The following is a 22,600-nucleotide window of genomic DNA, read 5'->3' on the forward strand; positions in this document are numbered from 1 at the left end:
TCAGTCAGTCAGTCACTCAGGACTGGTTTTTATCAGTTAAAAGGAAAGATCCTCGTGATGGTTGATGGATTTTGTGGAGTTTGTGATGAGAAAATGTTTCAGGATCTAAAACATCTTTGGTATCTTTTGGTGTCTGTCCCTCAGAATCAAAGAATGAGGCCTTCTTAGAGGCGCCATTTTGTACCAAGAGACGTCATACAGGGAGAAATCTATCATAGAAGAGAGACACCAGTTTCTCCACCCACAGCATAGCCTCAATAATCCAGAATGCAATACAGATACTAGGCAAGAAGTGTTTTGAGTAACATGCGTGACTCTCACTGTCACTATTTTCATCGCATTCTCAACATACATGTAAATTACAGTGTAAGCCCTCTGGGCTTCCATTCTCCAGTACTGTCCTTTGTATTTTGCTTGTTATTATCTTTTCTGTGTGTGCTAAACTAAACTGAACTGAACTGAAAGCCAGCGGGATGCAACAAGTCAAGGTGAGTTCTCCCTAGAGTCTACTCTAGGGGATGTCTAAATGCATTCTGGGAAATGTAGGAAATTAATCATCAATATATAAATAGTGGCTGCTCCAGATATCTGTAATGATGCCACTCACTGTAATATTCAACACCGTTCCTGGAATTAACATTTCAGAGCTGTGATAACACTGTTTATGAATTATCCTGCATCCTGTGTCTGTGCCATCTTGACTTTTTGTGATTATCAGTAATGAAGAAGCTCTCCGGCGGTGAAAAGAATGGATTTATAGTGTATAAATCATATTGAGGGTTGCTTATTATGCGAAAGGTGACGTTTTGCCAAAATAAGATATCTCTTCATATAGTAGTGGTTGTTGTTAGCAGTCTATTATTAGTCTGTTATATGAAGTGTATATGAAGCCATCTATTATTAGTCTGTTATATGAAGTGTATATGAAGCAGTCTATTATTAGTCTGTTATCTGAAGTGTATATGAAGCAGTCTATTATTAGTCTGTTATATGAAGAAGTCTATTATTAGTCTGTTATATGAAGTGTATATGAAGCAGTCAATTATTAGTCTGTTATATGAAGTGTATATGAAGCAGTCTATTATTAGTCTGTTATATGAAGTGTATATGAAGCAGTAAATTATTAGTCTGTTAGCCATATGAAGCAGTCTATTATTAGTCTGTTATATGAAGCAGTCTATTATTAGTCTGTTATATGAAGTGTATATGAAGCAGTCTATTATTAGCCTGTTATATGAAGCAGTCTATTATTAGTCTGTTATATGAAGTGTATATGAAGCAGTAAATTATTAGTCTGTTAGCCATATGAAGCAGTCTATTATTAGTCTGTTATATGAAGTGTATATGAAGCAGTCTATAATTAGTCTGTTATATGAAGTGTATATGAAGCAGTCTATTATTAGCCTGTTATATGAAGTGTATATGAAGCAGTCTATTATTAGTCTGTTATATGAAGTGTATATGAAGCAGTCTATTATTAGTCTGTTATATGAAGTGTATATGAAGCAGTCTATTATTAATCTGTTATATGAAGCAGTCTATTATTAGTCTGTTATATGAAGTGTATATGAAAGCAGTCTATTATTGAGAAATAATAACACACCACTGAATACCTTCATTGGCAAGTCAGACCACGCATCAGCGGAGCGTTCAAGCTGCTCTCCAGTAACAATACACCGCCAGTCCAGGAGAGGAAAGCACATCAATACGACTGGAAACATGGGAAATGTCAAAGGGCGTAATTATGTTCATTCTAGGCTCTCTCTCTCTCTGCCTGTGTGTGTGTGTGTGTGTGTGTGTGTGTGTGTGTGTGTGTGTGTGTGTGTGTGTGTGCAGATGTGTGCCTCCTACACACATGTAGTGCCTCTTCTTCCTGGAAGCTAATCAGCAATGCTCTGTCTGGGCTCGGCTGCCTCGAGGAAGGCGGCTGTTTTCAGTCATTACAGCAAACGCACATCTCTCTAATGGATGATAACACCGGGGCCCGGCCGCCGCCGCCGCCGCACATAAGCAACCACCCAGAAACTTGAGATGCGTTGACGAAACCTGTGGGATAATGTGTACATTATCTGATGTATATTGAATATTGAATGCCGATCATGAGAAATTTAAAGCGCTATGGCCGCACTATCAGAAGCACCCCACTGCTCGCACTCTGCATATCAATCGGGGGGGAATCTATGCGGGGTGCCACGCCTCGGTGGCCAAATAGATTCCTCCGGCCGTGCGATCTGTCTAAGCGGGCCCGTAATGAGCGGCACGGCCATGCGGAGCGTCTTCGGCTGCACCGGGGCAACGCACGAGACGAGACAATGTTTCCTCTGTAATTAATGTAATAGCCGGAATGACAGGGAAGCATCTGGCGTCGAAGAACGGGGGTGCGAAAACAGTTTGCCTGGCATCTGTACACTCTGACAACCACTAGTCAGTCTCATTTTTAAAGGAAAATGGTGGCAATTAAAAAGCGATTGCGTCGCGGATAGCCGAGCTTGTGTTTATTTAGCGGTCCATCAATGTGTCAGGACGCCCCACTCTACTCCCGAACGCGTCGTGTGCATTTGAATGCAGCGAGTCACGCAAACTTTGTTTACTCTGATGTTGGGTTTTGACGGCCATTTAACATGCAGATGGTTTGCCGCTCTTTGTTAGTCATGAGCTAAACAATGCTTGAGTGCAGTTTCTTCGGCGAGGATGTGCGCTCGGCTCGCCTGGTTGGAAGAGCAGCCATACATTATAAAGGCGAGGGGTGGAATAATTCATGGCGGCTTGTCAATGTGTGCTGCTGTATCCAGGCTGCTCACACTATAGACGGTTTTCACCAGCTGCAACCCCACAGCATTTCCTTTTTCTCAGCTTCTTCTTCTGTGTTTTATGGCGGTTGGCATCCTTAAATGTTGCATTACCGCAACCTGAATTGTATCTGCTTCACAGTGCTCACTATTGACAGTGTCCACTTTCTCAGCTGTTCAGGGGAAACACTGACATAGCCTCCTTCTATTATTATTATTTTTTTATGTAAAGATAGGCCTATGCGTGCAATAACGTACTGATAGTCAGCTTACTCTGGAACATGTAGCTTTTATTAGCCTCTCAGGCTAGCTCCCGATCAGACAACAACGCTTCCTACTACCCAGCATGTGCACGTCTTTCCGACAGGGGTGGTTGTTATGGCAACTACACTAACTACTACAATAGTATGCTTCAAATAAGGTCTCTGGGCAATGCAAGCTTAATCAAACGCGAACCAGTGTTCAGCGGGATAATCTTCACACATGAGGACCACTTTCATGAGTTTTGAAGCGTAAATGCGAGCCCTAGAAGTAAAAAGCTTGTGCTAAGCTAATCCAGAACTACACAGTGTCGCATAGGCTTCCCCGTCACGTCACCAGTCAACCTGGAGTGTTGTTGATGTGTGCGCTGCTGTGCACTGATTGCCCCGGGCTGAACCAGGTGAGGGATGATGTTCCTCCTTTGAAGTGATGACGTTATTGACGTATAATATCTCCGTCGACTCAACAGTGTAGTCTCATTTAGCCGTTTGCTAGCTAGCTGCCCGTTTAACGGCACGTAAAAGCTTAAAAACTCATAAAAGTGGTCCTTATGTGTGAAGATTATCCCGCTGAACACTGGTTCGCATTTGATTAAGTGGTCCTCATGTGTGAAGATTATCCCACTGAACACTGGTTCGCGTTTGATTAAGCTTGCGTTGCCCAGAGAACTTATTTTAAGCATCGCGCCAAAAACCCATTCAAAAATCCCATAGGTGAAAACAGTGAAGAACCCGGAAGTGTTAGAATCGATGTTTTCCAAACTCATTCCTGGGGCTCTCTATTGCACCTGTGCACTGGAGATCATGTGGACCAATAAAAAAAAAAAAAATACACTAATGATTTCAAAATCCTGGTTGTTAAAATCTCTAAAATGACTTGTTATGGGTGATCATAAAATACAGCTCTAAAATGACAATATGACTAATAATTTTCCTTGGGTGCATGGGCGGAGTAATGTGATTAAAAGACAGGGCTTGAATGGACATAACGGTCCTTCTACTGATTGTCATGTTAATTTGGCAACAGTAGGCCCATCATAAAATGGTGACTTTTAAGGGTTGCTATTCATAGCTTTCAAGGGGCGTTACGTGCTGCCGGGAACGCCCACCTGGCGGTCAAAAAAAAAACTTGTTCATTCCACTGCCGCCGAGTCACTAGTTTCTCACGCTGTGTTTGTTCAGCCAAACTGCAACAGGTTGTGCTATCGGTTGCACTAACCGATGAGGAGACACGCCTGGCTTGTGCTTTTACAGAATGCCGTCGGAGAAAGAAAACTCAGACAGGAGGAGGTTGTGGATTTGTGCGATTAGACGTGGTTCAGTCGCTGGGGAGGGCAAATGGCTACCATCAAAGTACACACGTCTTTGCGGCCAACATTTCATCAAAGGTAAGCTCAAGTAACGTTAACGGGGTATTTTAATCATTATTGTAACGTTACTTGAGCTTACAGTACATTAATAGAGTCCAGCGCGCTTCAGCCAGGTTTGGAATAAAAGGGTCCTGGTGCTCAACAGTGAAGGACAATATGCATAAAATAATGTTTTACCTGGGCACTTCACACAGACTACCCGAAGTAAAGACACCGGAGCACTCTTTTCCGCACGTTTTAATAGAAGGGGCTGACTGACGTTTCGACAGACTAGTCTGTCTTCCTCAGAGTCAAAGTTACTTGAGCTTACCTTTGAAGAAATGTTGGCCGCAAAGACGTGGGTACAAACGGCTGAACAAACACTGCGTGAGAAACTAGTCGACTTGGCTGGCAGCGAATGAACAAGTTTGTTTTTTGACCGCCAGGTGGGCGTTCCCGGCAGCACGTAACGCCCCTTGAAAGCTATGAATAGACGGTTTTCACCAGCTGCAACCCCACAGCACTTCCTTTTTCTCAGCTTCTTCTTCTGCTAGGCTAGCCCTGAGCTGGTCACCTGGTGTCATGCTAACGTAAATTATGCAGTTGAATGGCTGCGTCACACGGCTGTCTCTCATCAAAGGCACTTAAGTATTTGGATATTTATATGGCCATTTATTCATATACAGTAAAACGTGACATGTAGATTGTTAGACATGTCATTCCACAACACTCGCTGGTGTTCGCTGAAATGAATCTCCTCACAGACAGAGTTGAAAGTCCGTCAGTGTGACCGGCTCAGGACAATAGCAGCGGAGAGTGACCGGCTGAGGAGACAATTACGTTAAGTAACAGACAAACAGGAACTTGACTATAACCACTTGTACTCACTGTGCGGAGATGTCAAAACCTTTGAGCTACTGGTAAGAGAGCTCCACCTGGTGGAGGCACGACCGACAACTTCTTGCTGTAAAACCTCTCACCTCAGCAACTTGCCATAGGTCGGGTGACATGGCATTGTTTGTTCCGAAGACCCATTATTGGCTCCATCCCTGACCACGACCAACCTCTAACCTCAGTGACCCCATGCCTCAACCTGCAACCATCTCCAGGATAACGAGCCGGGCTGCCTCTCGGTCCAATATGGTACAGCATTTCTCTGACTATTGGGGTTCTCGGAACAATGGGCCGTCGGAACACGGTACGTGAAACTGTCAGACTGCGTGGACTCTTCTCTGTACATGAAACAGTCAAACCGTATTGAATAACGACAATCTCAGTTCACCGCAGCTGTCAGACAGCTGCTATCGTCTAGTTACTGTCATCCTTGCTCTTATCATCTTAGCATCCTGCCAAATATTCATCCTCCACTTGACAAATGTATACACCCAGTGTGTGTTTGTCAGAGGCTCCTGGATGACATGTTGACTCAGTGCTGTTTACCCAGCATGCACAGCTTCAGCTGGGCAGCCATGTGGCGTGTGCTTCTTATAACATGACACTCGTGACACAATGCCTGCCACAGTAGCCATCTTTTAACGTGACGGGGGAGGTCAATGTCTATTGTTCACTGACACTCATTAGATGACATTTGCAGAAGTGATGACGCCTCATGATTTAGTGTCATGGCATATTCTTCTCGGTGCGGCAGTAGCTCCGGAGGTAGAGCTGTCGTCTGGAATTGGAAGGTTCCCGGTTCGAGGCACGCTTCTCCGCGCTGTCTGTCTAGTGTCGAAGTGTCCTTGAGCAAGACACTGAACCCCTTAACTGCTCCCGACGAGCAGTTAAGGGCCTTGCATGGCCGCCATCGGTGCGTGAATGCGAGTGTGAATGTGAGCGGTCGTCAGACTGGCAAAAGCGCTAAATCCAGTCAATTACCATTTTCTCAGCTGAAATACTAAATAGATTGGCGAATGTACAGTCATTTTTATGACATCGCTTTGATGTGGGACACCGTTGCATTATCATTACTCCTGTAATGTTTGCCAACAAAAGCAGGTGGGGGTAGAAATTCCCTATACATGCATGCTAATAGCCTATCATAGGACATGCTTTGCTATGTGAAGTATGAACGTGATGCTCTCAATCCTTTCCGCTTCCCATGTAGAATTCTGTATGAGTGGAAGGCGCCGTAGCCTTACTGGCCCCATCTCACCAGCCAGGAAGATGAAAGAGTCGGAGGTCTTTTGTGACGCCTGGAACATGAAGAGACAAATTAGATTAGTAGCAGGTGTATGAAGAGGATCTCCGTTGGATCCTACAGTCGCTTCTGCACGGGCATCATGAGAATGAGCTGGCACATCCAATCCAATTTCCACTGAAGATGTGCTTCCTTTCCTTTTTATTTTTCAAGTTCCCCCGGAGATGCAAGCTCCATAGTAATGAGTCCGCCTGGGTCATTTTCAAAAGAAAGCATGATTGTTGATGAGGTTATTATGTGATCTATAAATAGCCGACTGCACCATATGTCATTATTCTGGTGTGATTACCTTCTTTTCCTGCCTGTATGATGTTGAGCAAATTGTTGCATTGTGCAGCTGGTCTTTTCTCTTTGTTGTGTCCTCATTAGCCCACACCAGGGCTATTTATGGCTCATTTCCACCACATATAACAGCACAGTACAGCTCTACTCGACCTGGTCTTACTCGTCTGTACTTGATATTCATAGTATTCCCATGATGTCACAAGCATTTTCCTACCAATATGGCGCTACAATACACACAGCTAATTGGCTGTTTGTCTCACTTGATTGTAATCACCTGTTAATTGATTACAATCACCTGCTATTTTCCTACCAAAGATGGCCATGTGGTGATGTAACGGAATACTATCAATAGACTCTGTTTCCATAGCAAGTTTACTCGCCTCCGCCCACACCTGGTCGTCATAGCGACCTGGTCCGCCCATAGCCGAAGTAGGCTCTAACGTATAATGTTAAAATTAAATCCTTACACAGAACTTTTAAACTGGAATACTGGTCCCTCTAAATCAGAGGTTCTCAAATGTTTTTCAGCCAAGGACCCCTTACAAGATAGAAAATATACCGGGGACCCCCTCATTCTGATTTGTGATTTTGGGCTAAGCTTAATTGTTTCCATGGTAACGTGCTTGACTTTTAATTTGATAGGTTTGTTATTAGAATGTAATCCATGAACCATTTTAGATTTAAAGCATAAACTATTTTCGTTGAATTTTGAAGATTTTGCAAAATATATATATATATCTTTTTTTATTACATTACATTTACATTACGTCATTTAGCAGACGCTTTTGTTTTGTCCAAAGCGACTTACAATATCACAATTTGTCAACAGTCCAGAAAACCACTATGCAACACAATCAATGACAGCCAAGATATTTTGATAGACTAGCACCATGTAGGAAGTAGTTTGAGAAGGAATAAGTAACATGTAGCATTTTCTTTTTAATTAAAAAAAAATATATATATATATATCTATATATATCTATATATATATATATATATATCTATATATCTATCTATATATCTATATATATATATATATATATATATATATATATATATATATATATATATATATATATATATATTTTTTTTTTACCTGAAAACTTTTCGCGGACCCCCATTTGAGAACCACTGCTCTAAATCAGAGGTTCTCAAATGTTTTTCAGCCAAGGACCCCTTACAAGATAGAACATATACCGGGGACCCCCTCATTCTGATTTGTGATTTTGGGCTAAGCTTAAAGGTCCCATTCCGTGCAAAAGCTGTTTTTACTTGTAAATGCATATATACTGCTGTCATCCCTCCCTGTAATGAGTGGTCACAAGCTCAGAACTGCCACAGTTGGATTTGTCCCTATCCAGCTTCCCCCTGCAGTCTCAAGCCACACCCCCAAACGCTCTGTTCCCCCAGACGGGGTATCGGGACATCACGATGGTCCTCAAGCATACTGCGCGGGTCTCTCTCACACAAGCTATCTGCACCATTTTGTCTATAGCCACAAAATTAACACTTCTAGCTGGAGCGACGCCAACTGTACGTGATCCAGCAACTGCGGAGGTGCATTCGGTAAGTCTAGGCATTTTGAGATGTCCTCTTTAGCGTAGCAACGTTAAGTTAGCGATAGCGTTAGTTGTGGACACAACCCAGCGTGCTGGTCCACAGACGCTAATCTGATTGGCCGCTGGGAGCCTGGGGCGGGCTCTCCCTCAGCGGCCAATGGGAACTGTTAGTTCTGAATATATTATAGAAACAGACCATTCTTGGGACGCAACGAGATGAGGAAGGGACTCCGTCACAACAAATGGGGTTGCTATATTTTCGACAAATTAATCCAGAATCATGTTTTATGGACCAGAGACACACGTTTTTAAGAGGTTACAGCTGCACGAATTGGGACCTTTAATTGTTTCCACGGTAACGTGCTTAACTTTTAAATTGATAGTAGATTAGAATGTAATCCATGAACCATTTTAGATAGCATAGAATATTTTCATTGAACTGTGAAGCTTTTGCAAAACAAAATAAGTTTTAATTTTTATTTTCCGGAAAACTTTTCGCGGACCCCCTGGCAAAGTGCCATGGACCCCCATTTGAGAACCACTGCTCTAAATGACCTACAGTGTACATGGCATGGGCAAATGTGACAATCGGCCAAGAGAATGGATATCACTTTGTTGTTACTCAAACTCACATGCATGCGCTGCACGAGCGACGGGAGTTACGCTACGGGGAGAAGGGAAGCCACTTCCCCGGCGGCAACGCACCATAGTGGGGCTCGATCAAAACAGCACCTATAAGTCGCTTCCGGAAAGAAGCGCCAAAATTGGCACAAATACTCCTTGTGGACTGTTATTTTGATAAAAGTAACTGGCCACGCAGAAATTTTATTTTTTTCCAAGATGGCCGCCATTTCCAGCCTGAAAACACTATTTTGGGGGCAACTTTGGGTAGAATTTTCCAATATGAATGATCTTGTTATCAAACCATACATTTATGACCACAAAGAAGCCAGATTTATTCCATGAAAATTTCAAAATGGCTGCCATTTTAAAGATGGCTGCCATTTCAGCCATTTTTACCATAGGATTTCACTGTCCAGGGCGATTTTGATGATTCTGGTGTCAAATAACAGGTTTTTAACTATGGAAATTTCAAAATTATACATCAGAAATGATTTGTATATCTCCTTTTGCCATTTACTCTGCATATATTTTCAAAGTAATGTGAAAATGCATAAACAACAGTATTTTAGAGATTTAGTATTTTAGAGTAAATGGTAAAAGGAGATATACAAATGATTTCTGATGTAAAATTTTGAAATTTCCATAGTTAAAAACCTGTCATTTGACACCAGAATCATCAAAATCGCACCGGACAGTGAAATCCTATGGTAAAAATAGCAGAAATGGCAGCCATCTTTAAAATGGCAGCCATTTTGACATTTTCATGGAATAAATCTGGCTTCTCTGTGGTCATAAATGTATGGTTTGATAACAAGATCATTCGTATTGGACAATTCTACCCAAAGTTGCCCCCAAAATAGTGTTTTTGGGGCGGGAAATGGCGGCCATCTTGGAAAGATCGAGATTTCTGCGTGGCCAGTTACTTTTATCAAAATAACAATCCACAAGGAGTATTTGTGCAAATTTTGGCGCTTCTTTCCGGAAGCGACCTATTTTACATTGAAAGTGCATTTTTTGAGCCCCACTACCAGGCAAGACCGCGGCTTCGCTAAATCCTGCCTCCGGCCTAGTGGAGCCGACGTAGCACACAACTACAAAGGGCTTCCAGAGGAGCGGAATTTGTCTCTCTCAAAACAATTGAAAACCACCATCATGTTAAAGAGATCGATTTTATTTCACCAGAGCCGAAGGCAGCAACACAAAAGACTGATGGAAATGACAGAAGAGAAGGTAAGCCCCACTAAACTGGTATCCAGCATTGACAGTAGATACAGTGGACACGATTCTGCCTGACCAATCAGTCATCTGCAGTGTTTTCACGTCACCGTATGGTACCGGGTCCACAGCGCTGGAACCTCAACAAAGCAGGGACCAAAACTAGCACGACTCAACCCGGGCTGTCCAGGTTTTTGATCAGTGGAATGAGACAAAAAAGCGAGACGAGCTGGGCGGGGCCGCGCTGATACCAGCAGTGGAAATGGGCCATTAGAGAGAGAGTGGCATCAGCGGAGGACCAAAATGCATGACTCATTAGCCAATGAACAGCCAAGAAGGGGTCTCGCGCTACTTTTGAATGCTAAAATAAAGCCGACAATGTACAATTTGGTTCTAAAGAAGAAGAAGAAAAAACTTGACAGTGCTGCTTAATCCAGGACCTTATACTTCCTGGAACTCTTGAGAGTAAAAACTGGTCCATTGGAGTGAATGGAGATGTCGCGACCCTTCTATATACACGGCTCTGGCCCACACTAAAAGGGAAAAGAATGGTCCTCTTGAAGGGCAAATTTAGGTCAAATTTAGTTTGAGCAGCCATTTCACGAGCTTGTGTCAGCGTCCACACCCTGCTAATGAAATTATTTTATGACCCTCCCCCCCAACACCCAAGTTCAGACAGCTGCAGACCCCCCCCCCCCCCACCCGACTTCTCTCCCCCTCTCCGAGTGCCTCCCTCACACTGAAGTGAAATCCAGCCTACACAACAGCTGTGGATTATTTGCATGGTGCTGGGTGGGGCCTGCGTGGCCATTGGTGGAGTGGAGGAGAAGGGGAATGAAAATAAAACATAATTCACGTGCGAGCCAGCCTGTTGTTGTTGGAGCATGTAAAAAGTGAGCTGAGCAGAGTCAATGGTGAGGGAGCTACGTGAGGCCTTCTTTGGATCACTGGAGATCCGTTTCTGCATAGCTGTGGTTAAAAGTGTGGAGAGAGAGAGAGAGAGAGAGAGAGAGAGAGAGAGAGAGAGAGAGAGAGAGAGAGAGAGAGAGAGAGAGAGAGAGAGAGAGACAGAGAGAGAGGGCCGTGGGGCAGAGGGCGAGGAGAGTGCTGCAGGGCCGGACGGAGAACGTGTTGCTGTGCGGGGCAGACTGGACAGCCAGCGGTGAGTGAGTGCTCCTTCGGGCTCATCTGTGGGAAGTGTATCTGTGTGTGTATATCTCATTATCTGTGGAGAGGTGTTGGACAGTGCAAATACAAAGAGCTTCTTGTGAGATGAGAATGTTGCTTTGGAATGGCTGGCTGTCAGTGCCCTCCCTCGCTCTGGCCTGACCCCTCTGCTCGGAGTCTTTTTATAAACACAGCCCCAGCAGCGCCGAGACATTCTGCACAGAAAGGCTCAGCAGCAACTCACAACTCAGAAGCATTGAGAGAAACATTGTTTCTGAGAAAATACAGCTTGCAACATGCAATGTTGACTTGAGGCGTCACAGCATGCGGGAGATATCAAGGCAATCCCAGTGTTCCTACAAAGTACCTTTCGTTACCATTCATTCATAGGTAGCTATAAGCAGTGCATTCACCACATACAGTAGGTAGACATATTGTCATTTTACTTCATAGTAAATATGCAGTCGTCATGGCGTCCACATCTGATGTGATGGAGGTCCATGACCACAGATAGGCCTACAGAAAAGCAGTCTACTCTGGATGACCTGAAATGTTTTACTCTGGATATGACCTGCAAATGTCTTTGTAAATTACAGATTGATAAGAATACAATTCTTCCATTAAGCATTTTTGGTATGCAAGTGGTCAAACTGAAATATAGTGAATATCAGCGCTATAATATCAGCTGCTGACACCTTCAATACAAAAATATCAGTGTTGGTATACTGTACTGTAATTGCCCTTTGAAAACAGATGCAAATGACATGTCAAATGACGAATGTTAGAAAGCAAATAGTGAAAACTTGGTTGCAAACTGCCTCTAGCTTCAGTTCAGAGCAGCTTCAGGCCCTCACACAAAGCCACACAGTCTTGTCATGCAAATGATCAGCTATCAACAGATTAGCATCATACTCTACCTGCCCCACCAGTATATTGCATTTATCTAAAGCATTGATACTCAACCCGAGGCTCTAGTCTAGAGCCACATGTGGCTCCTTTATGGGTAGTTGTGGCTCTTTTAAGTCCTACTTAAAATAAACAAATAAACATCTAATAAAATAATGGGAGGAAATTGACTTTTTTGGGGGGGGATTGTGGCTCTTGCAAAGCTTTTTTTCTGTGTGTGTCAGTGTGGCTCCTAAGTAGGGCAAGCTTGAGTACCACTGATCTAAAGCATCATCTGTATAAAAATGTGAAGCGTTTTGTTTTGTGTTGTGTTGCAACAATCATGAAATAGACCATGCAAAAATGATTTGCTACATAAAAAAAGTTATTTCGATTAGGACTGAACTGTAAAACATATACAACAGGAAGCTAAACAACTGGAAGGTTTCGCTGGTGTGTGAGGAATGCTTGCTGGAGCGCCATCTCCCAAGAGTCCATCCATACTGTTTGACCCTGATAAGGCCCACTCCATGTTCCCTCAACGCCTGGCTTCCTCTGTTGACAGGGAAGCTGTTGGGTCAGCAGGCAACAGATCTGCTCGGCTGGGGGAGGGCTTATGGTCCAGATCCAATGGGATGGGATGGCCACCAGACCTAACCTCGCGTCACCAGCTGGCTCTCTACAGACTCTGTGCCTGCTTTGTATTACTGTTCAGTTTGAGATGTGGTCTGAGATCCGGTCGGCAGTTTCCGGTGTTCTGCAGTGCTATTGCAATGAGTTAGAATAAAACATAGCAAACGAAAGAAGTACTTGAAGAAACTTGCCGGATACTATTACAGTGAAGCCGTTTTCCGTTTTTTTGCAATTGTTTTTTGGACCCGCAGTCACAGTTTGCCTCCCGTTTCGAACCACGACCCATATCCAACCCCTATATCCCAGCCAAGTTGCTTTAGTTGCCTAGCTCAAAATGCGTATAAACTGCACGTCAAATTGGACTTTTGCAGCCTAAATGCACACATTTTGAAAGTGTAAAAACGTGGCATTTGTACGCAAGATAACAGATCATCAGCATGACGACGTTTGCGAAGGAATTTGCTTTTGTTCAACTGTTTTGCTCTAACTTTTCACTTCACTTCACTTCATTCGATTAATTCAGTAGCCTAGGTTGTAATTCAGTTTAGTTAAATTCTGCTCCGTTTCACGCAATTTAATTCAAATCTTTATTGTAACAATTTAAATCACCACTTCATGTTTACCATAGAAACATCAAGAAAACCCCAGGTAATACGACTGGAAAGGGAGTCAATAGGTTGAATTAGTGAGGGGGGGGAAGCATTGCTCATTAGTTAGTCAGGCTGCTACATCATTACATCTGCAAATGAAGCCATTGATCCATTTGTGGGATAAATGGATCTTTTACTTGACACAAGGATGCATCAGCTGAAAACTGCCTTTAAAGGGCAGGTGGCGAGTGGAGTGAAGTCTAAAGTCTGGCTTTATTCACGAGTTTCATGGTGAGACCGTGGGCGCTTCAATGACACCCTCCCTCCCTGTTTCCAGCTGCCGGTTGCCTGTTTCCGCCCATGCAGGACCATTCATAGCGAAAGAGACTGAAAATAATCATAATAATTGTTGTGACTTTGTACCTACCTATGACTTGTAATGGAGCCCCCCAGCACAATAATTTCACACGTGCATAATTGTACAACGGAGTGACAATATCTTGAATCTTGAAAGAGAGAGACCGCTAAAGCTACGTTCAATGACCAAAGAGTTTCGGTTTGGACGTTTAGCCTTCAAAACAAAAGCGGCCGCTACGCAACCACATACTATTTTTAGCCATTTCGACTAAAATAAGCCTGTACAGTACGAGTGAATTGACATTCACCTCGTTTTTGTAAAATATCGCCGCTATGCAACCACACAATGTTACTATTTTTAGCCATTTCGGATAAAATAAGCCAAACGTTCCCGCTCTTTGACAGCAGCGCGCACCTCCTTGCTAGTGAAGAATTTTTAAACAGGAAGTCGACAACCGGCAACTGCTGAGAATCATGGGAAACGTAGGTCCAGGAATAAGGTGAATAGGTCCAATCCGTAAGTTTGAGGGGGGGAGGGGGTGGGGGAATGTTCACAAAGTGTTTTTTATTACCGAGTGAATGCTCCGTTACGTAACTTTAAAAAATGAGCCCAGTCTCTCTGTGTTCACCCATTCCAAAGCTATGCCTGCGTGATTCTGCTCCTTTCGGGTCAACATTTTCCGGCAAATCTGGCGGATGTGACGTTCTGCGCATTCACGAGCCTGCCTCTTGTACTGGCTCCGTCCGGAAATACACCCACGAAGAAGAAGGCTAGGTTATAATGTTACGTTTGCTAGCTATCATCAGCAAACAACCAACAACACAGAGTCCAGTAAAAAGTCCACACAGAAAAAGAAAGAAATATTTATCTAGTGAAGCCCGTCTGGCCAGAGCATTAGCTGCTTGCTAATGTGGAGCTAATGGATTTACCACCCTGGTCAGAAGCTCCGCTACTGTTGCATTTATCCACACAAGACAGTTGTGTGGATAAATGCAATGCCTAACATTACTACCGTTATGCTTATGGTTATGGAACATTGCTTGACTGACTGCAGTTAGCTGCTGTGAGACTTTCCTTTTATAAGGTTAGCTTGATGCTAAACGCGGCTAATAATCAATTACCACCCAGCTCCACTAACGTTACTGTCTTGTCGCGTCCAGCTCACATCAACTCCAGGCATTAGACTGTACTGTATAATATAGGGGGAGCAGGCTATTTCCTGGCTCATGCTAATGTGAGTATCCACTTCGTGCAAGCCAAAACACGACCAAACATGCCACACTAATGACCGCTAATTCATCCAGAATCCTTCCTGGCCATCTCGGCTGATCTGGCCGATGAATTGTCCAGGTTGGCGTTTTCAAGTGATTTATCAGCTAATGATAAGATGTGAGGGTACAAATGTACGTGGACGACACGGTCATATATGTACACTCTGACTCCAAGCAGAAAGCTGCATCTGTGCTCACAGTCGCTATGGAAAAGTTATTTAAGCTATTTGGCTGAATAACTCCTACCTGACCTTGAATGTCTCTAAAACCGTGAACATGTATTTCTCTATAAGGCGTAATAACACCCCCCCCCTCCCGACATCTTTGTTAAGGGTCAGAGGGTGGAGGTTGTCCAGGAGTTTAAATACCTGGGTATTATTTTAGATAGCAACCTCTCCTTCATAAAGCACATAAAGAAAACTGCAGGGACTGTCAAACTAATAGTAATCTTCGGCAATTTAGATTAATTCGATGTCAGCTGAGCACAGATGCGGCGAAACTGTATCTTCATTCTTTCATTTTATCACATCTATCTTACTGTGCCACTACTTGGTCCCAGGCCAATAAAACAATAACGCAGCCACTCTTTACTCTATTCAAGCAAGCGTTGAAGGTCCTGGATAAAAAACCTAACGACTTCCATCACTGTGACATTATCAAGAAATATAACTTTCTAACATTTGATTTACATTGAATTTCCTGTCGATGGCAAATGTCTGTTTGTTGTATATCTTCCACGGCCTTGCCCCCCCCATTCAACAAATTTGTGACAAACCGCAACACCAGTGTGAGAACTACAAGAGCCTCCACTAGAGGGGACTGTTGCGTGCCATTTAGATCCACGAAATTCAGTCAATCTGCATTCACAGTCAAAGCGGGCGGGCTGTGGAACACCCTGCCAGCAGTGATTAAAGGCTGCAGTACTTTCAAAGGTTTTAAGTCCTCTGTTAAGAAGTGGCTGAGAGAGGGTCAGTCTTGTGGCCACCTATAGACATTAGTGTGGTCTCATGTTGTTGTGTTCTGACATTATTTATTTTTCACCATCTCCTCATTTGCTACTGTGTGATTTTAGTGGATTGCTATCTACCTCTGTGTTCTATTTCACTGTTGTGCGCATTGTATGTGTATTACCTTGCTAATAGTAAGTCTCATTGTTTTTTTGTATCATGTATCTTGATTGTTTTTTAGACACTAGGATTTTGTTTTATTTCTGTATTTGATATGTACTGTGTGCACACAGGACTCTGTGCACCCAGGGACTACAGATGCAAATTAGCTTTTAGCTATTTCTGGTGCAATATATTTATTGTGTACTGTCCCTCAGTGGCGTGCCTGACCAAGTTGGTGCCCTAGGCAAGATTTTTGCTGGTGCCCCCCCCCCTCCCCCAAAGAAAATATAATAAAAATTATATCGCAGCTAATCCAGCACTGCAGTGCAGGCTCAGAATCGCCCTTCCCCAGTGGCGTTGGAAGTACTTTTAGGTAGGGGGTGCTGTAAGGAAGGGCCTCTCGGTGCTGCCCGCGAGGGCAGCGCCGAAGAAAATTTTACGTTTTTTGGACTTTCATCCATATTTAGAAGAATATTTTATTTGAAATTAACATTAGGATTATACTGTTGTGATGTCATTATTCAGTATCTTCTCCTTTTCTCACTCACTTTCATGTAAGCACCTGCTCTCCCTTTAGTCGTTTTACACTACAACAGACAGAAACACAGGCATAAACACTGAAGTTATTATTAGGGGTCCAAGCACGAAGTGCGTGGATCCCTATTGTATCTGTTCCGTTTATTATTAGGGGTCCAAGCACGAAGTGCGTGGATCCCTATTGTATCTGTTCCGTTTATTATTATTAGGGGTCCAAGCACGAAGTGCGTGGATCCCTATTGTATCTGTTCCGTTTATTATTATTTTTCATATTCTCCGCTAAAACAGTATGCACGGCAAAAACCGTAAGGGCTACAGTAGCCAGACTTTGCACATAGGTTGGAAATGTGCCCCACTACTCAGAGACAAAAAATTAGCCATATTGACCAGATGGTGGCGCTATAACAGACCATTTCACGTATTGGACCATAACTGCTGAACCGTGAGGCGTAGAATCAAAATTCCACATCTGCTGGATTCCCTGGATCAATACGCATCTATCCATATAGACCACGCCCATTTAAGTCTGCTAGATTTTCCGCCATCTTGGACTTTCTCAAAAAAAAAAAAAACGAACTCGTCCTAGGCCATCTGCCCGAATGAGCGCAAACTTTTTGTGTGTCATCTCTGGACTTCCCTGATTAAAAATCTTAGAAAGAATTTGGATACGTGAAACCGTCTTGAAATGATAAATGTTTAAACTTTTGTGTATTTACTTTTGTTCTTTTCCTGCCCTAAAAGTGTGTGGATCTCAGAAACCATACACCCCCCATCACCCAAACTTTCCACACAGGTTCACGACATCACCCACTACTCAGAGTAAAAAAATTACACCAATCCACCAGATGGTGGCGCTATAACAGCCAACCACCACTACTACTGCCGCTGCTGCTACTACTACTACTACTATTCTTAGTACTTCTGCTGCTACTATTGCTACCACTCCCACTACTACCAACACTACTACTACTACTATTACTACTACTGCTACTACTACTACTACTAGTACTGCTTGGAAACCGTCAGGTCACCGGATCTACACACACACACACACACACACACACGCACACGCGCACACACACACACACGCGCACACACACACACACGTACACACACGCACACACATATACACCACACCTGCACCTAATTCTGGACTGATCACCACACACCTGCACTTAAGACGCTAATCAGCCTCTACACTCAGTGTGTGTCCGTTACTGCAGTAGAGGCTGTGTTGGTGTTTCAGTTGGTGTTTATCCTCCCTTCAGATGCATTATTAAGTAAGTTGTAGTTTTGTTAGCCATTGTTGAATTGCCATTCCAAGCCATCCTGATCTTAAAGGTGAATTGCATATGTTTTTCTCTTTAGCCATGGTTAAAATATATTGTTTATTGTTTGTTTGATTGTTATATTGTTTTTTATTGCTAAACATACTACTTCCTATGACTATTTTGTCTGTTTGCACACGCACACGCACACGCGCACACACACACGCACACGCACACGCACACGCACACTAAAATGGCCACCACTGGTGTACTTCATCTCCCAGAGTGCTTCACTCACTCACTTGTGGATTGTGCCATGTGGGTGGGGAGATGGGTGGAGCTATGGCTATAAAAGAAGTGCAAAACTTGCCCCAAACCCCAGTCTGCTGCTACAGAGGTGCTGTGAGCCAGTCCAACTCATGCTGACCTTAAAGGTGAATTGCATATGTTTTTTTCTTTAGCATGGTTAAAATATATTGTTTATTGTTGCTTTAATTGATTGTTACATTGTTTGTTTATTGCTAATTTGATGTCATTTGGATTGCTTGTTAACATTGTGTATTTGGGTAAATAATTCTGTTTGTGTTCTTATCCACAGACAACATGCTGATTGCCTCACTGTCACTTTTGATGTTGGGAAAATAAAATCACCCTGCACCTTGTCCTGCTGTGTGCCTGCCATCTTTCCTTGTGGTTTTATCTGGGTCCAGTGCTGAGGGGTCACATTGCCCTCACCTGTTCATAGGTGTGACACGCATTAACCGCTCATCCTGGCTGATATTTTACCACATGTTGAGCAGAGTTGCTTTAACTTAAGAACACATAATTTGATAATTGTAAACCCAGTTCACCAATGTTTACACTGCAAAATGTATCACCAATGTATTTTACATGAAACAGAAGTTGGCGGGCTTGTAATCCTGCAGTGTGACTGACATCAATCTGAGCCAATCAGAGTTGGGCTGTGGCCAGGCTCTGTACCAGGTGCACTGAATCACTGATGAATGGAGATGGTGCAAGACAGTTGGCAGTATAGAGGGAACGTTTTTTAACATCCAATTCAACTTATCTTTGAAACCTGCTGAATGAAACCTCCAAAAGCCAAATCCGTGAGTTTAAAGGGAGGTTTACACAATCTGAAATATATTTTCAATGTTATGTAAAGGGAGGTATGAAGGTAATTTGAAGTGACGGCAATGTGTTGTGATTTGAAATGTATTCCTATCTTGTGTTTTAATTAAAGCCAACTGAGATGTTAGTTTTGGCCTTAAAGGGACACTCCACCGAAACAATGCTTATTTATTTTGCACATCTCGCACATCCGAAAACAGTTTTGCAGGCATTCATTTAGTTTGACACTTATTGAGTTGATTTGTGAAAGGTATAGTTTGGTTTATTTGAAGTGTGGTACTATGCGGTACTTGTAATGTCTAAACTTTTAATGCCACCTGCTGTGACACCCCCCCCCCCATTCCCACACACACACACACGTGTGAGCCACCTAATTGACTCAGGGCTTGGAGACTCGGACTCAAATTCCCATAATCCATCACTCCCTGGGTGGCTATTAACATGCAACCCCCACCATTCTGAATGAAGGACGCCACTTCGAAAAAGTAAGTCTACTATCTTTTTTTGCACCCTATGCCACAGTAGTGACATTAGATAAAACATACAATATCATGCAAAAACAAAATGCCACCTACTGAACCTTGGCCTTGAATCTTTGAATTTGAATTACATACTCCAGATTTTCTAAAGTCAACCTATATGCAAATAGTGTCATGTCAATGTGAAGTTATGAAAGCTAAACATACTACTTCCTATGACTAATTTGTCTGTTTATGCCATGCTCTTCCACAGATCAACATCACTTGCAAAGTAATCAAACTGGTAAAACCCACAACTGAAGCAACAACCTGAGCCGGCACCACCATGAATACAACAACCTTCCTCCTCATTGACGCAACTGGAACCATTGACCTAGCTGTGTGGGGGTACTGTAAACCTGACATTGACGACTGGTACCACCTGACCAACCTATCCATACATGCATACAAACCAATACATATCTGACAACCACCCCAACCACAACATCAACACCCACCACTGCACTTGAATCATACACAGAACCACCACCACCCACCACTCAAAGCATCTATGGTGAAGTCTCTTCTGCCACCGTCACAAACAAGTACTTCTGTTTTTGGCACCTATCACTACTGTAAACTTTGACTCACTCACATACAAATGTCACAAATGCAATCAACGCCATAAAACAGAAACCGCAAAACACATATCCAATTCTCTGTCCATCAATAACCAGGAAACATCATACACCATCCCACTTGCACTTATCACACCACTGCTTACAAAATCACCAACTCAAATGACTACAGACGAAATGGAAGAAGCTATCCTCATGCTCAATCACATCTGAGTTGACATAATAGACAAATCATAGCCCTGACTCAGACTTGACTCCAAGACTCGACAGTCCCTCCACACAGTCCAGAAACCCCGACTCAGCCCCACACAAGGACAAATGGATTGATATATTTATTTTTACTTTAAGTTTTTCATTTCATAAAAACTATTATTTGCAATAAAAACTTATTGTTTGAATCATATATCTGCCTCCTTTGCTGTCTTTTGTCCCAGTTTTTTATGCATTATATCCTAACTCCTTTAGTCAACCTTGAGCTTACACTTTTATTGCCAACTTGTAGATGTCCACTGTGCCCAAGCTTACCCTTTTAAAACATCTGAATAACAGACAAGTAACTTGTTAACTGATAACCTATTAAGCCACTAACAGTTTGACTTAAAGGGTGATTTACACAACCTGAATATTAATCTTGTTATACTGTACCTATACAGAGACACTATGAATGTACCATGTGGAGTATCTAGTAATAGTTAGGATTTTACATTAATTTCAAGACAAATGGTTCAAATTCTGGCCTTGTGCTTATGCAGACCAGATTTATGACTACCACCACTACTACAAAAGCATTGGCTTTTCATTGTGACAACCAATTACTTAGATCACCATTCAGGAACAGTTTGTTTAATCCTTTCCTCACTGAGCACATCTATAACCATGATCAGAAGTGTACAGTAGAAGCAGCACACTATCTTCATCCAATGGACTCGGAACACCACAAAAGCAACACCTCAGTACGCTGTCCACTCATGGCTAACACATCTAAGCTTATCAGGAAGCTAGGATTTGAAATTATGACAGTTTGCCTAGAAAAAGTCCATTGCTTAATAAGCCTCTTTGACAGCCACCATTTGACTTACCACCACCACTGCTACTTACTACATATTACTTGCAAACTTGGTACACTTGTGCACATATCAACTCTGACTAAATGTGCAATTCAGTGTCTATATTATCTGACATATAACCCCCAAGTCACCAGAAGCTTGGACCCCGCATCGCCGCTTGCGGCTATATTTATTCTTTTTTTTTTAATTCTCCGCTAAAACAGTATGCACGGCAAAAACCGTAAGGGGTACAGTAGCCAGACTTTGCACATAGGTTGGAAATGTGCCCCACTACTCAGAGACAAAAAATTAGCCATATTGGCCAGATGGTGGCGCTATAACAGACCATTTTGCGTTATGGTCCATATCTTCTGAACCGTGAGGCGTAGAATCAAAATTCCACTTCGGCTGTATTCCCTGGATCAATACGCATCTATCCATATAGGCCACGCCCATTTGCGTGTGCCTAGATTTTCCGCCATCTTGGACTTTCTCAAAAAAAAAAAAAACGAACTCGTCCTAGGCCATTTGCCCAAATGAGCCCACACTTTTTGTGTGTCATCTCTGGACTTCCCTGATTTAAAATCTTAGAAAGAATTTGGATACGTGAAACCGTCTTGAAATGATAAATGTTTAAACTTTTGTGTATTTACTTTTGTTCTTTTCCTGCCCTAAAAGTGTGTGGATCTCAGAAACCATACACCCCCCATCACCCAAACTTTCCACACAGGTTCACGACATCACCCACTACTCAGAGTAAAAAAATTACACCAATCCACCAGATGGTGGCGCTATAATAGCCAATTTCATGTTTGTCGGTCCATAACTTCTGAACTGCGAGCTGTAGAATCAAAATTCCACATCTACTGGTTTCCCTGGAGCATCATGTATCTAACCCACTAGGCCACGCCCATTTCTGTGTGGTAGATTTTCCGCCATTTTGAATTTGATCAAAAACCTACTTTTGCGAGCTCCTCCTAGACCGTTTGGCCAAATCACACAAAACTTTTTCTGGGTCATCTATGGGCTACCCCGACCTAAGGTTAGTAAAGGATTTTGGATACGTGAAACCGTTTTGAAATGATAAATCTCTAAACTTTTAATGAAACACACGCCAACACTAAATTGCCCACAACTCATTAACCGGTCAATTACAACTACTGCTGCTACTTCTGCTACCACTCCCACTACTACCAACACTACTACTACTACTATTACTACTTCTGCTACT

At 42.8% G+C, this 22,600-nt stretch overlaps 1 protein-coding gene across 1 annotated transcript in view; it reads left to right on the forward strand.

Moving 5' to 3' along the window:
• Window positions 1-11,332: 11,332 nt before the first annotated feature.
• LOC310781155 (glycophorin-C-like) overlaps window positions 11,333-22,600 on the forward strand; it is a 60,653-nt gene continuing 49,385 nt past the window's right edge. Inside the window, exon 1 of the mRNA XM_083641698.1 lies at window positions 11,333-11,440. The gene's annotated coding sequence lies outside the window, so the exon portion shown is untranslated. The remainder of the gene's footprint in view (window positions 11,441-22,600) is intronic.

The sequence above is a fragment of the Poromitra crassiceps genome (genome assembly GCF_964638095.1).
Source record: "Poromitra crassiceps genome assembly, chromosome: 8".
Taxonomy (NCBI): domain Eukaryota; kingdom Metazoa; phylum Chordata; class Actinopteri; order Beryciformes; family Melamphaidae; genus Poromitra; species Poromitra crassiceps.